The sequence below is a fragment of the Pseudophryne corroboree genome, unplaced genomic scaffold, assembly GCF_028390025.1.
Source record: "Pseudophryne corroboree isolate aPseCor3 unplaced genomic scaffold, aPseCor3.hap2 scaffold_745, whole genome shotgun sequence".
Taxonomy (NCBI): Eukaryota; Metazoa; Chordata; class Amphibia; order Anura; family Myobatrachidae; genus Pseudophryne; species Pseudophryne corroboree.
The window spans coordinates 221,370-234,509 of NW_026970325.1; the positions used below are offsets into that span (position 1 = coordinate 221,370).

Consider the following 13,140-nt stretch of genomic DNA (forward strand, 5'->3'; position numbering starts at 1 on the left):
GATAAATTAACGCTGATTGAACGCTGCTGTTATGTGTCAATTTTATCACGCTTTGATAAAAATGCACGCTTGGATCAATAAATGCACAGCCAAACGGCTTTGCACAGCCTACACCATTGGACTTAAGTAGAAGACTATTACAAGTGAAACCAATAATTGAAATCTGTAACCACACCCCACCCCCTCAAATGCCAGGCAATAAATTACCTTAAAAACAACAACCAGGCATTCCACAAAGATTAAACTGGGTCTATATCATTCAAAACTTTAAAAAAGTACTTAAAAATCACATACTATGCAATAATGTTTCAATTTGCATTACCCAGCAGAATTAGCTTTGCATATATAGATACAGTGCAGCAGAATATATTGGTGGTTGTAGTCAATTGTAATTACTCAGCAGAATTAGCTTTTCATATATAGATATAGTGCAGCAGAATATATTGGTGGTTGTAGTCAATTGTAATTACCCAGCAGAATTAGCTTTGCAAATATAGATATAGTGCAGCAGAATATATTGGTGGTTGTAGAAAATGCGAATGCCTCTGCCTGTCAATCAGTAGAGGGCGTACCTTCGCAGGTATATCGCGATCATGAGCCATGTCTCCCATTTTTGTCATTATAGGTGCTCTGTGAGCTGCTGGCCATGCCCCAGCCCCTCTGTCTCCCGTGAATAGAGATTGAGGCTTATTCAGACCAGATCGTTTCAATTTATTTTCACCCAGCGGGCAATTTGGTTTGCACTGCACATGCGTATGCGCCACAATGCGCAGGGGGGTACCCGAGCAGCGACCCTCCCCAGCTCTAGCCCAACTCCTACTTACCTGCCAGGTGAGATACTATGATCATGTAGGTGCTTCTCCCAGGGCAAGGCTCACCCATTGCACTCTGGGTGTGCTGCCCCTGTGATTTCCCCAAATGTTGGAAACTTGACTGCATAATTTGTGTTTCCCCTGGTCGGCTCTCGTATAATTCAGATCTCTTTGTCTCAGGTCTCTCTCCAGCCTAGTTTGCTGTCTGTTTCCACTTCTCTTTTCTTGAGCCGCTCCCTTCTATGCCTTCCAACACACAATGCAAACTTCAGGTAGTGCTGCAGGGCCCTCACCCTTTTTACTGCCTCACAGAGCAGCTCTGGAGCTGTTACAGTGCCCAGCTGCTGCAGAGAAATCAGCTTGAATGCTTCAGGGGCTGGGGCATTGCCAACATGAGCCCCACACCGAAGGAGGGTGGGGGTGTTTAATGCGAACTAAGGGTCATCCAAGCGCTGCAAAAGGCCGCCATGCCCTGCATACCCCTTTTCTCTTTTCATATGCAGATGAGGGTTCCAGCCAACTTTGGCCCACTGCTTGGATGACATCACCATATGCAAATCCATCTGCTGTAGGCCTTCCCCCAGGAATGCTTGCACTAGTTGTTGCATTTGGTTTGTTGTTTGGGGGTGCTTCAGTATTAGGCAGCCTTCTGCCCTCCCATGTTCATCTGAAAATATGTGTTCTCCCTGCAGTTGTTGTCCCCAGATGAGAGTTCCCTTGTGCTGCCTCAGTTGAATCTCCTTTACTTGACAGAGATGTGCCTGAGCAGCGGCCCTCCCCAGCCCTATCTCAAATCATACTTATTTTGCATAGGAGATACCATGGTCAAGAAGATTGTTCTCCCAGGGTGAGGGTCATTCATTGCATTCTGGGTATGCTGACCCCTGTGATTTCCCCAAATGTGGGAAACTTGGCTGCATTATTTGTAGTAGTGGGGGACTGTGTTTGTGCTTTCCTCTGGTCAGCTCTGGTAAAAGTCAGATTTTTTTGTCTCATTTCTTCCTCTAGCCTTATTCTTCTTTTGAGAGTTCCCTTGTGCTGCCTCAGTTGGATCTCCTTCACTTGACAGAAGGGTGCTTGAGCAGCGACCCTCCCCAGCTATAGCCCAACTCCTACTTACCTGCCAGGTTAGATACTATGATCATGAAGCTGCTTCTCCCAGGGCAAGGCTCACCCATTGCACTCTGGGTGTGCTGCTCCTGCGATTTCCCCAAATGTGGGACACTTGACTGCATAATTTGTGTTTCCCCTGGTCGGCTCTCGTATAATTCAGATCTCTTTGTCTCAGGTCTCTCTCCAGCCTAGTTTGCTGTCTGTTTCCACTTCTCTTTTCTTGAGCCGCTCCCTTCTATGCCCTTGCGCACTATCCTGACTTCTCCCGTCTGCTTACTTTGTGCCTTCCAATGCACAATGCGAACTACAGGTAGTGCTGCAGGACCCACACCCTTTTACTTGCCTTACAGAGCAGCTCTGGAGCTGTTACAGTGCCCAGCTGCTGCAAGAAATCAGCTTGAATGCTTCAGGGGCTGGGGCATTGCCAACATGAGCCCCACACCGAAGGAGGGTGGGGGTGTTTAATGCGAACTAAGGGTCATCCAAGCGCCACAAAAGGCCGCCATGCCCTGCATACCCCTTTTCTCTTTTCATATGCAGATGAGGGTTCCAGCCAACTTTGGCCCACTGCTTGGATGACATCACTGTATGCAAATCCGTCTTCTGCAGACCTTCCCCCAGGAATGCTTGTACTAGTTGTTGCATTTGGTTTGTTGTTTGGGGGTGCTTCAGTATTAGGCAGCCTTCTGCCCTCCCATGTTCATTTGAAAATATGTGTTCTCCCTGCAGTTGTTGTCCCCAGATGAGAGTTCCCTTGTGCTGCCTCAGTTGAATCTCCTTTACTTGACAGAGATATGCCTGAGCAGCGGCCCTCCCCAGCCCTATCCCAAATCATACTTATTTTGCATAGGAGTTACCATGGTCATGAAGATTGTTCTCCCAGGGTGAGGTTCATTCATTGCATTCTGGGTATGCTGACCCCTGTGATTTCCCCAAATGTGGGAAACTCGACTGCATTATTTGTGGTAGTGGGGGACTGTGTTTGTGCTTTCCTCTGGTCAGCTCTGGTAAAAGTCAGATTTCTTTGTCTCAGATCTTCCTCTAGCCTTGTTCTTCTTTCGAGAGTTCCCTTGTGCTGCCTCAGTTGGATCTCCTTCACTTGACAGGGGGGTGCCCGAGCAGCGACCCTCCCCAGCTCTAGCCCAACTCCTACTTACCTGCCAGGTGAGATACTATGATCAGGAAGGTGCTTCTCCCAGGGCAAGGCTCACCCATTGCACTCTGGGTGTGCTGCTCCTGCGATTTCCCCAAATGTGGGACACTTGACTGCATAATTTGTGTTTCCTCTGGTCGGCTCTCGTATAATTCAGATCTCTTTGTCTCAGGTCTCTCTCCAGCCTAGTTTGCTGTCTGTTTCCACTTCTCTTTTCTTGAGCCGCTCCCTTCTATGCCCTTGCGCACTATCCTGACTTCTCCCGTCTGCTTACTTTGTGCCTTCCAACGCACAATGCGAACTACAGGTAGTGCTGCAGGGCCCACACCCTTTTAGTTGCCTTACAGAGCAGCTCTGGAGCTGTTACAGTGCCCAGCTGCTGCAAGAAATCAGCTGGAATGCTTCAGGGGCTGGGGCATTGCCAACATGAGCCCCACACCGAAGGAGGGTGGGGGTGTTTAATGCGAACTAAGGGTCATCCAAGCGCAGCAAAAGGCCGCCATGCCCTGCATACCCCTTTTCTCTTTTCATATGCAGATGAGGGTTCCAGCCAACTTTGGCCCACTGCTTGGATGACATCACTGTATGCAAATCCGTCTTCTGCAGACCTTCCCCCAGGAATGCTTGTACTAGTTGTTGCATTTGGTTTGTTGTTTGGGGGTGCTTCAGTATTAGGCAGCCTTCTGCCCTCCCATGTTCATTTGAAAATATGTGTTCTCCCTGCAGTTGTTGTCCCCAGATGAGAGTTCCCTTGTGCTGCCTCAGTTGAATCTTCTTTACTTGACAGATATATGCCTGAGCAGCGGCCCTCCCCAGCCCTATCCCAAATCATACTTATTTTGCATAGGAGATACCATGGTCATGAAGATTGTTCTCCCAGGGTGAGGTTCATTCATTGCATTCTGGGTATGCTGACCCCTGTGATTTCCCCAAATGTGGGAAACTCGACTGCATTATTTGTGATAGTGGGGGACTGTGTTTGTGCTTTCCTCTGGTCAGCTCTGGTAAAAGTCAGATTTCTTTGTCTCAGATCTTCCTCTAGCCTTGTTCTTCTTTCGAGAGTTCCCTTGTGCTGCCTCAGTTGGATCTCCTTCACTTGACTGGGGGGTGCCCGAGCAGCGACCCTCCCCAGCTCTAGCCCAACTCCTACTTACCTGCCAGGTGAGATACTATGATCAGGAAGTTGCTACTCCCAGTGCAAGGCTCACCCATTGCACTCTGGGTGTGCTGCTCCTGCGATTTCCCCAAATGTGGGAAACTTGACTGCATAATTTGTGTTTCCCCTGGTCGGCTCTCGTATAATTCAGATCTCTTTGTCTCAGGTCTCTCTCCAGCCTAGTTTGCTGTCTGTTTCCACTTCTCTTTTCTTGAGCCGCTCCCTTCTATGCCCTTGCGCACTATCCTGACTTCTCCCGTCTGCTTACTTTGTGCTTTCCAATGCACAATGCAAACTACAGGTAGTGCTGCAGGGCCCACACCCTTTTACTTGCCTTACAGAGCAGCTCTGGGGATGTTACAGTGCCCAGCTGCTGCAAGAAATCAGCTTGAATGCTTCAGGGGCTGGGGCATAGCCAACATGAGCCCCACACCGAAGGAGGGTGGAGGTGTTTAATGCGAACTAGGGGTCATCCAAGCGCCGCAAAAGGCCGCCATGCCCTGCACGCACCTTTTCTCTTTTCATATGCAGACGAGGGTTGAAGCCAACTTTGACCCACTGCTTGGATGGCATTACCATATGCAAATCAATCTGCTGCAGGCCTTCCCCCAGGAATGCTTGCACTAGTTGTTGCATTTGGTTTGTTGTTTGGGGGTGCTTCAGTATTAGGCAGCCTTCTGCCCTCCCATGTTCATCTGAAAATATGTGTTCTCCCTGCAGTTGTTGTCCCCAGATGAGAGTTCCCTTGTGCTGCCTCAGTTGAATCTCCTTTACTTGACAGAGATGTGCCTGAGCAGCGGACCTCCCTAGCCCTATCTCAAATCATACTTATTTTGCATAGGAGATACCATGGTCAAGAAGATTGTTCCCCCAGGGTGAGGGTCATTCATTGCATTCTGGGTATGCTGACCCCTGTGATTTCCCCAAATGTGGGAAACTTGACTGCATTATTTGTAGTAGTGGGGGACTGTGTTTGTGCTTTCCTCTGGTCAGCTCTGGTAAAAGTCAGATTTCTTTGTCTCATTTCTTCCTCTAGCCTTATTCTTCTTTTGAGAGTTCCCTTGTGCTGCCTCAGTTGGATCTCCTTCACTTGACAGAGGGGTGCTTGAGCAGCGACCCTCCCCAGCTATAGCCCAACTCCTACTTACCTGCCAGGTGAGATACTATGATCATGAAGGTGCTTCTCCCAGGGCAAGGCTCACCCATTGCACTCTGGGTGTGCTGCTCCTGCGATTTCCCCAAATGTGGGACACTTGACTGCATAATTTGTGTTTCCCCTGGTCGGCTCTCGTATAATTCAGATCTCTTTGTCTCAGGTCTCTCTCCAGCCTAGTTTGCTGTCTGTTTCCACTTCTCTTTTCTTGAGCCGCTCCCTTCTATGCCCTTGCGCACTATCCTGACTTCTCCCGTCTGCTTACTTTGTGCCTTCCAATGCACAATGCGAACTACAGGTAGTGCTGCAGGACCCACACCCTTTAACTTGCCTTACAGAGCAGCTATGGAGCTGTTACAGTGCCCAGATGCTGCAAGAAATCAGCTTGAATGCTTCAGGGGCTGGGGCATTGCCAACATGAGCCCCACACCGAAGGAGGGTGGGGGTGTTTAATGCGAACTAAGGGTCATCCAAGCGCCGCAAAAGGCCGCCATGCCCTGCATACCCCTTTTCTCTTTTCATATGCAGATGAGGGTTCCAGCCAACTTTGGCCCACTGCTTGGATGACATCACTGTATGCAAATCCGTCTTCTGCAGACCTTCCCCCAGGAATGCTTGTACTAGTTGTTGCATTTGGTTTGTTGTTTGGGGGTGCTTCAGTATTAGGCAGCCTTCTGCCCTCCCATGTTCATTTGAAAATATGTGTTCTCCCTGCAGTTGTTGTCCCCAGATGAGAGTTCCCTTGTGTTGCCTCAGTTGAATCTCCTTTACTTGACAGAGATGTGCCTGAGCAGCGGCCCTCCCCAGCCCTATCCCAAATCATACTTATTTTGCATAGGAGATACCATGGTCATGAAAATTGTTCTCCCAGGGTGAGGTTCATTCATTGCATTCTGGGTATGCTGACCCCTGTGATTTCCCCAAATGTGGGAAACTTGACTGCATTATTTGTGGTAGTGGGGGACTGTGTTTGTGCTTTCCTCTGGTCAGCTCTGGTAAAAGTCAGATTTCTTTGTCTCAGATCTTCCTCTAGCCTTGTTCTTCTTTCGAGAGTTCCCTTGTGCTGCCTCAGTTGGATCTCCTTCACTTGACAGGGGGGTGCCCGAGCAGCGACCCTCCCCAGCTCTAGCCCAACTCCTACTTACCTGCCAGGTGAGATACTATGATCATGAAGGTGCTTCTCCCAGGGCAAGGCTCACCCATTGCACTCTGGGTGTGCTGCCCCTGTGATTTCCCCAAATGTGGGAAACTTGACTGCATAATTTGTGTTTCCACTGGTCGGCTTTCATATAATTCAGATCTCTTTGTCTAAGGTCTCTCTCCAGCCTAGTTTGCTGTCTGTTTCCACTTCTTTTTTTTTGAGCCCCTCCCTTCTATACCCTTGTGCACTATCCTGACTTCTCCTGTCTGCTTACTTTGTGCCTTCCAATGCACAATGCAAACTACAGGTAGTGCTGCATGGCCCACAACCTGTTACTTGCCTTACAGAGCAGCTCTGGAGCTGTTACAGTGCCAAGCTGCTGCAAGAAATCAGCTTGAATGCTGGGGCATTGCCAACATGAGCCCCACACCGAAGGAGGGTGGGGGTGTTTAATGCGAACTAAGGGTCATCCAAGCGCCGCAAAAGGCCGCCATGCCCTGCATACCCCTTTTCTCTTTTCATATGCAGATGAGGGTTCCAGCCAACTTTGGCCCACTGCTTGGATGACATCACTGTATGCAAATCCGTCTTCTGCAGACCTTCCCCCAGGAATGCTTGTACTAGTTGTTGCATTTGGTTTGTTGTTTGGGGGTGCTTCAGTATTAGGCAGCCTTCTGCCCTCCCATGTTCATTTGAAAATATGTATTCTCCCTGCAGTTGTTGTCCCCAGATGAGAGTTCCCTTGTGCTGCCTCAGTTGAATCTCCTTTACTTGACAGAGATATGCCTGAGCAGCGGCCCTCCCCAGCCCTATCCCAAATCATACTTATTTTGCATAGGAGATACCATGGTCATGAAGATTGTTCTCCTAGGGTGAGGTTCATTCATTGCATTCTGGGTATGCTGACCCCTGTGATTTCCCCAAATGTGGGAAACTCGACTGCATTATTTGTGGTAGTGGGGGACTGTGTTTGTGCTTTCCTCTGGTCAGCTCTGGTAAAAGTCAGATTTCTTTGTCTCAGATCTTCCTCTAGCCTTGTTCTTCTTTCGAGAGTTCCCTTGTGCTGCCTCAGTTGGATCTCCTTCACTTGACAGGGGGGTGCCCGAGCAGCGACCCTCCCCAGCTCTAGCCCAACTCCTACTTACCTGCCAGGTGAGATACTATGATCATGTAGGTGCTTCTCCCAGGGCAAGGCTCACCCATTGCACTCTGGGTGTGCTGCCCCTTTGAATTCCCCAAATGTGGGAAACTTGACTGCATAATTTGTGTTTCCCCTGGTCGGCTCTCATATAATTCAGATCTCTTTGTCTCAGGTCTCTCTCCTGCCTAGTTTGCTGACTGTTTCCACTTCTCTTTTCTTGAGCCGCTCCCTTCTATGCCCTTGCGCACTACCCTGACTTCTCCCGTCTGCTTACTTTGTGCCTTCCAACGCACAATGCGAACTACAGGTAGTGCTGCAGGGCCCACACCCTTTTAGTTGCCTTACAGAGCAGCTCTGGAGCTGTTACAGTGCCCAGCTGCTGCAAGAAATCAGCTTGAATGCTTCAGGGGCTGGGGCATGGCCAACATGAGCCCCACACCGAAGGAGGGTGGGGGTGTTTAATGCGAACTAGGGGTCATCCAAGCGCAGCAAAAGGCCGCCATGCCCTGCATACCCCTTTTCTCTTTTCATATGCAGATAAGGGTTCCAGCCAACTTTGGCCCACTGCTTGGATGACATCACCGTATGCAATTCCATCTTCTGCAGACCTTCCCCAAGGAATGCTTGTACTAGTTGTTGCATTTGGTTTGTTGTTTGGGGGTGCTTCAGTATTAGGCAGCCTTCTGCCCTCCCATGTTCATCTGAAAATATGTGTTCTCCCTGCAGTTGTTGTCCCCAGATGAGAGTTCCCTTGTGCTGCCTCAGTTGAATCTCCTTTACTTGACAAGGGAGGCATTTTGGATTTTTTCTTTGGGTACCCCTACACCTGATGGTCTGATTGAGAGCATCGAACTGAACAACATTGGCAGTCTCTGAAGATTTTATCTATTGATTTACCTAATATATTATTTATTGAATATCCATTTATTGTATGTTTAATAAATAAACAAAATTATTAGAAGTAGCTATTTTGGGAACAGCATTCCTCTTAGTATGAAACTGTATAATCCTGTTGTGTGTGTTCCTTTAAAGTTCTTTAGTAAAATCCACTAGTAATGATGAACATCAGATTTCTTCCTCCATCCTCTTTTTACACTTTCTCTTGGTTCTATATATATATATATTTTTTATTTTTTTATTTTTTTCCCCTCCTTCTCCCAAAAGGCCCCCCTCCCTCCCCCCCCCCCCTCCCTGTTTTAAATTTTTACATCTTTAAATCTTTAAATCTTCGAATCCTTAAATTGTCTGTTTAATAATTATTCTTTCTTCAATTCTTTTTGTTGTTTAAGCAGCAATGTAATTATTCCAGGGGTTAAAATAATGAAATATAGAAATAATATTAACAAAAATTAAAGGTAAAAATGAATTGATAGAATGATCCCATTAAAAGTAAATAAATAATATGGATGTTAAGCTGAGCGGGTTGGATTCGAACATGGGACTCGCTGCATAGAGTGCAGGTGATGTTTCCCCTGCGCCACAAGAGCTGCTTTAGTAGTGTGTTGGATTTATGTTACCCTAAAAGGTTTTATATAAGTAAATGGGGATCCTTAGTGCTGGGTCTCTGAATTATGTGTATGTGATTATAGAGATGAGGTATTGATTGAAAGATTAGAGCAGGCCTGGCCAACCTGTGGCTCTCCAGATGTTGTGAAACTACACATCCCAGCATGCATTGCCACAGTTTTAGCATTCCCTAATAGCAAAACTGTGGCAAAGCATGATGGGACTTGTAGTTTTACAACAGCTGGAGAGCCACAGGTTGGCCAGGCCTGGATTAGAGGTTAATCTGTATATAGATTATATATTTTCTGTTATTTTTTAAACCACCTTGTTGCTTATTTTATTATTATTTTTAATCACCATGTTGCTTATTTTTATATTATGAAATGCCTTTATATGTGCAATTGCAATTAGAAAGTTGTTCCATATGTGAGTCATTACATGTATGCATCCAATTAGTACATGTATATATCCAATCAACTAATTAGTAATGCTATTGGTCCGGTGCATTTTAAAAAGAGCCTGCTAGGCTGCTGATGTATCCTCTGACGAAACCGCTCTTGGATAACAGCGGAGAAACGCGTAAGGAAGGTGACTACCAGACACTCTGATTGCTGAGATATAAGCCCATTCATGAACGAGCTACATCACGGCGGACGTCTGATGTAAAGACAGCGGTGAAGGGGAAAAAGCAATTTGAGACCGAGCAAAAGGAGGTCTCTACCCCACGGCAGGGAGGAATATCCCGACCGCGAGTGCCAATAAGATCCAGCCACGGTTAACGACTGAGGCAGCATAAGGAAACTCTCATCTGGGGACAACAACTGCAGGGAGAACACATATTTTCAGATGAACATGGGAGGGCAGAAGGCTGCCTAATACTGAAGCACCCCCAAACAACAAACCAAATGCAACAACTAGTGCAAGCATTCCTGGGGGAAGGCCTGCAGCAGATGGATTTGCATATGGTGATGTCATCCAAGCAGTGGGTCAAAGTTGGCGTCAACCCTCGTCTGCATATGAAAAGAGAAAAGGGGCGTGCAGGGCATGGCGGCCTTTTGCGGCGCTTGGATGACCCCTAGTTCACATTAAACACCTCCACCCTCCTTCGGTGTGGGGCTCATGTTGGCTATGCCCCAGCCCCTGAAGCATTCAAGCTGATTTCTTGCAGCAGCTGGGCACTGTAACAGCTCCAGAGCTGCTCTGTAAGGCAAGTAAAAGGGCGTGGGCCCTGCAGCACTACCTGTAGTTTGTATTGTGCGTTGGAAGGCACAAAGTAAGCAGACTGGAGAAGTCAGGATAGTGAGCAAGGGCATAGAAGGGAGTGGCTCAAGAAAAGAGAAGTGGAAACAGACAGCAAACTAGGCTGGAGAGAGACCTGAGACAAAGAGATCTATATTATACGAGAGCCGACCAGGGGAAACACAAATTATGCAGTCAAGTGTCCAACATTTGGGGAAACCGCAGGAGCAGCACACCCAGAGTGCAATGGGTGAGCCTTGCCCTGGGAGAAGCACCTTCATGATCATAGTATCTCACCTGGCAGGTAAGTAGGAGTTGGGCTAGAGCTGGGGAGGGTCGCTGCTCGGGCACCCCCCTGTCAAGTGAAGGAGATCCAACTGAGGCAGCACAAGGGAACTCTCGAAAGAAGAACAAGGCTAGAGGAAGATCTGAGATAAAGAAATCTGACTTTTACCAGAGCTGACCAGAGGAAAGCACAAACACAGTACCTCACTACCACAAATAATGCAGTCCAGTTTCCCACATTTGGGGAAATCACAGGGATCAGCATACCCAGAATGCAATGAATGAACCTCACCCTGGGAGAACAATCTTCATGACCATGGTATCTCCTATGCAAAATAAGTATGATTTGAGATAGGGCTGGGGAGGGCTGCTGCTCAGGCACATCTCTGTCAAGAATTTATAAAGTCTATACATATATATAACCAAATGTCAATATATATATATATATAGAACCCAGCGCTCCTATCAAAACTTATCTATTTCACCAATTTGTTGCTTATTTAATCTTTATACATCTATTAATTTTTACCATATATTATAAAATACTCTAGGGCAGGGGTGTCAAACCCATTGGCCGCATGCCGCCCCCAATGCATCATTTTGTGGCCCACAGGCCGGGGTCCGACAGGGGTCCTTTTGTGGCCCGATCACCTTGCTTAGAGCGAGGGCAGGAGAGTGCAGCCAGAGTCTTTGCTTTCTATGTGCGGCACCATCTTCCCGAAGAGATCACCGGGAAGATAGTGCCCCTTCCACTGGCTACAGCACAGGTATACTGGGGTGGGGTAGCAAACTGGGGGCCCCAATGGGCCCCTCCAGCAGTCCCTCTACCAAAACACGTCTTTTGGTGGTTTTGCGGTGTTGTTATAACTACATGGTGACGATACTGTAGCACAGAGATTTTCAACCATTTACAACTCACGTCACACAGAACAAGATTTAAATATTGACAAGGCACACTGAAATATAATGGTGATGCATGGTGCAGTATCGTGTCCTAGGATGTCATGTCGCAGCTTCTCCATAGGTAACGCCTGAACAGGCCCGGTGACAGGGGGGACAAAGGGGACACTTGTTCAGGGCTCCAAGTATTAAGAACAGAAATAATGGGGCCACAGTGCCAATATTGCTTTTTAAAGTGTATCCACCAACTGCTCAATTTAAGCAGGAAAACAATTAACAGGCCAACTAAACCCTCCCCCCTCCTTTTACCCCATCACTTTGTCCAGTCCCTGTGGTCCATACTGTATTGCCATTATTATGCATGTTGCTGTGCTGGCCCTTTTCTGAATGTCCCTGCCACCGCCACCGAAGAGCTGGATAGCCCAGTATGAAAACCACCTGCCGGCCTCACTGACGGTCCGAGTCAAAGGCTCCATTTTTTTTTAAAGATCCCTCTGCCAAGTTAAGGGGGGGTTGAGGGGGCCCCAGAGATATCAGTGTACTGGGCCCCGAGATTTCTGTTGCTGACCCTGACCCTCAGGGGCGTATCTACCCCTTGGCCAGGATGGCACTTGCCAGGGGCACCATCCAGCTGTGCCAACCGTGGCTAAGGGATAGAGTTCTGCTGTCTCAAAAGGGCGCTATGGCAATCAGCGTGGGACTGACCAATTAGACGGTGAGGGAAGGATACTGAAATTGTCCCAACCCTGTTACAGTTTGAAACGCCCCTCAACTGCTGTCCACTGCTTCACTCCTAGCTCTGCCCCTTTGAAATTATTAATCCCTACCCCCCGGTAGGCGGAGTTCTCCAGGCCCATACTCAGGAGTCACCACTGCTGTACATTATGTGCCGGTTGTAGAGGCTGAGCGGGGAACATCAGAGAACGCCACAAATTACACAGTGGGCAAGGAGATGGCTGGAGACAGCTGCACAGCCATGCCTTGCAAGTTCGAGAGAGCTGTTGAATTTCAGCACTTCAAGTCAGAGCCTGCTGCCCAAGCAGTCCGTGACAGTTAGTGTCGAGGAGGGGGGGATTTGTGCATGTGTGCTATCAGTGTGTGTGTGGGGGGGTGGAGGATGTGTGTGACTGTGAGGGAGCTGTCAGTGTCAGTGGGGAGAGGAGCAGGAGGGAGTTGTCAGTGTGTGGAAGTGATGAGAGTTGTCAGTACTGGGGAAATGTGTGTGTGTGTGTGTGTGTGTACTAGATTTAGGAGTGTGTGTTTGTGAGAGGTTTCAGTTGGGGAATTAGAGTTCATACAGTAATTAAATGTTTTCATATTGAGAACTACATCTCCCAGCATATACAGTGTGCTGGGGATGCTAACAAGCTTTATTTAAAAGTTTAAAAAACATTGCTTTTATGACTGCAATGGTTAAAAAGGGAGAGCTATAAATCAATTTATCAGTGAATGATCGCAGTTTGAGCTGTTACATTTTACTGAACCACCTATCCCTCCACACTCACTACCTGTCCTCAGGATACATTTACCATCCCGGCAGA

The 13,140-nt window shown here is 47.8% G+C and overlaps 13 non-coding genes and 2 pseudogenes across 13 annotated transcripts; 13 read left to right on the forward strand and 2 right to left on the reverse strand.

Annotated features, from left to right (window-relative positions):
- The first annotated feature begins 816 nt into the window (after positions 1–816).
- On the forward strand, positions 817–979 carry LOC135040561 (U1 spliceosomal RNA). The gene has a single exon (XR_010234451.1). It is a non-coding gene; the product is annotated as a U1 spliceosomal RNA (small nuclear RNA).
- A 629-nt stretch (positions 980–1,608) lies between these two features.
- LOC135040541 (U1 spliceosomal RNA) lies at positions 1,609–1,772 on the forward strand. Its single transcript, XR_010234433.1, has one exon. It is a non-coding gene; the product is annotated as a U1 spliceosomal RNA (small nuclear RNA).
- A 152-nt stretch (positions 1,773–1,924) lies between these two features.
- LOC135040575 (U1 spliceosomal RNA) lies at positions 1,925–2,087 on the forward strand. Its single transcript, XR_010234459.1, has one exon. It is a non-coding gene; the product is annotated as a U1 spliceosomal RNA (small nuclear RNA).
- Positions 2,088–2,758: 671 nt separating this feature from the next.
- Positions 2,759–2,922, forward strand: LOC135040537 (U1 spliceosomal RNA). Its single transcript, XR_010234429.1, has one exon. It is a non-coding gene; the product is annotated as a U1 spliceosomal RNA (small nuclear RNA).
- Positions 2,923–3,074: 152 nt separating this feature from the next.
- On the forward strand, positions 3,075–3,237 carry LOC135040552 (U1 spliceosomal RNA). Its single transcript, XR_010234443.1, has one exon. It is a non-coding gene; the product is annotated as a U1 spliceosomal RNA (small nuclear RNA).
- Positions 3,238–3,908: 671 nt separating this feature from the next.
- On the forward strand, positions 3,909–4,072 carry LOC135040532 (U1 spliceosomal RNA). The gene has a single exon (XR_010234424.1). It is a non-coding gene; the product is annotated as a U1 spliceosomal RNA (small nuclear RNA).
- A 152-nt stretch (positions 4,073–4,224) lies between these two features.
- On the forward strand, positions 4,225–4,387 carry LOC135040565 (U1 spliceosomal RNA). Its single transcript, XR_010234455.1, has one exon. It is a non-coding gene; the product is annotated as a U1 spliceosomal RNA (small nuclear RNA).
- Positions 4,388–5,058: 671 nt separating this feature from the next.
- Positions 5,059–5,222, forward strand: LOC135040545 (U1 spliceosomal RNA). The gene has a single exon (XR_010234436.1). It is a non-coding gene; the product is annotated as a U1 spliceosomal RNA (small nuclear RNA).
- Positions 5,223–5,374: 152 nt separating this feature from the next.
- LOC135040554 (U1 spliceosomal RNA) lies at positions 5,375–5,537 on the forward strand. Its single transcript, XR_010234445.1, has one exon. It is a non-coding gene; the product is annotated as a U1 spliceosomal RNA (small nuclear RNA).
- A 671-nt stretch (positions 5,538–6,208) lies between these two features.
- LOC135040539 (U1 spliceosomal RNA) lies at positions 6,209–6,372 on the forward strand. The gene has a single exon (XR_010234431.1). It is a non-coding gene; the product is annotated as a U1 spliceosomal RNA (small nuclear RNA).
- A 152-nt stretch (positions 6,373–6,524) lies between these two features.
- LOC135040557 (U1 spliceosomal RNA) lies at positions 6,525–6,687 on the forward strand. The gene has a single exon (XR_010234448.1). It is a non-coding gene; the product is annotated as a U1 spliceosomal RNA (small nuclear RNA).
- A 662-nt stretch (positions 6,688–7,349) lies between these two features.
- LOC135040551 (U1 spliceosomal RNA) lies at positions 7,350–7,513 on the forward strand. Its single transcript, XR_010234442.1, has one exon. It is a non-coding gene; the product is annotated as a U1 spliceosomal RNA (small nuclear RNA).
- A 152-nt stretch (positions 7,514–7,665) lies between these two features.
- LOC135040568 (U1 spliceosomal RNA) lies at positions 7,666–7,807 on the forward strand (annotated as a pseudogene).
- A 2,777-nt stretch (positions 7,808–10,584) lies between these two features.
- Positions 10,585–10,726, reverse strand: LOC135040571 (U1 spliceosomal RNA; annotated as a pseudogene).
- Positions 10,727–10,878: 152 nt separating this feature from the next.
- LOC135040548 (U1 spliceosomal RNA) lies at positions 10,879–11,042 on the reverse strand. Its single transcript, XR_010234439.1, has one exon. It is a non-coding gene; the product is annotated as a U1 spliceosomal RNA (small nuclear RNA).
- Positions 11,043–13,140: the final 2,098 nt, after the last annotated feature.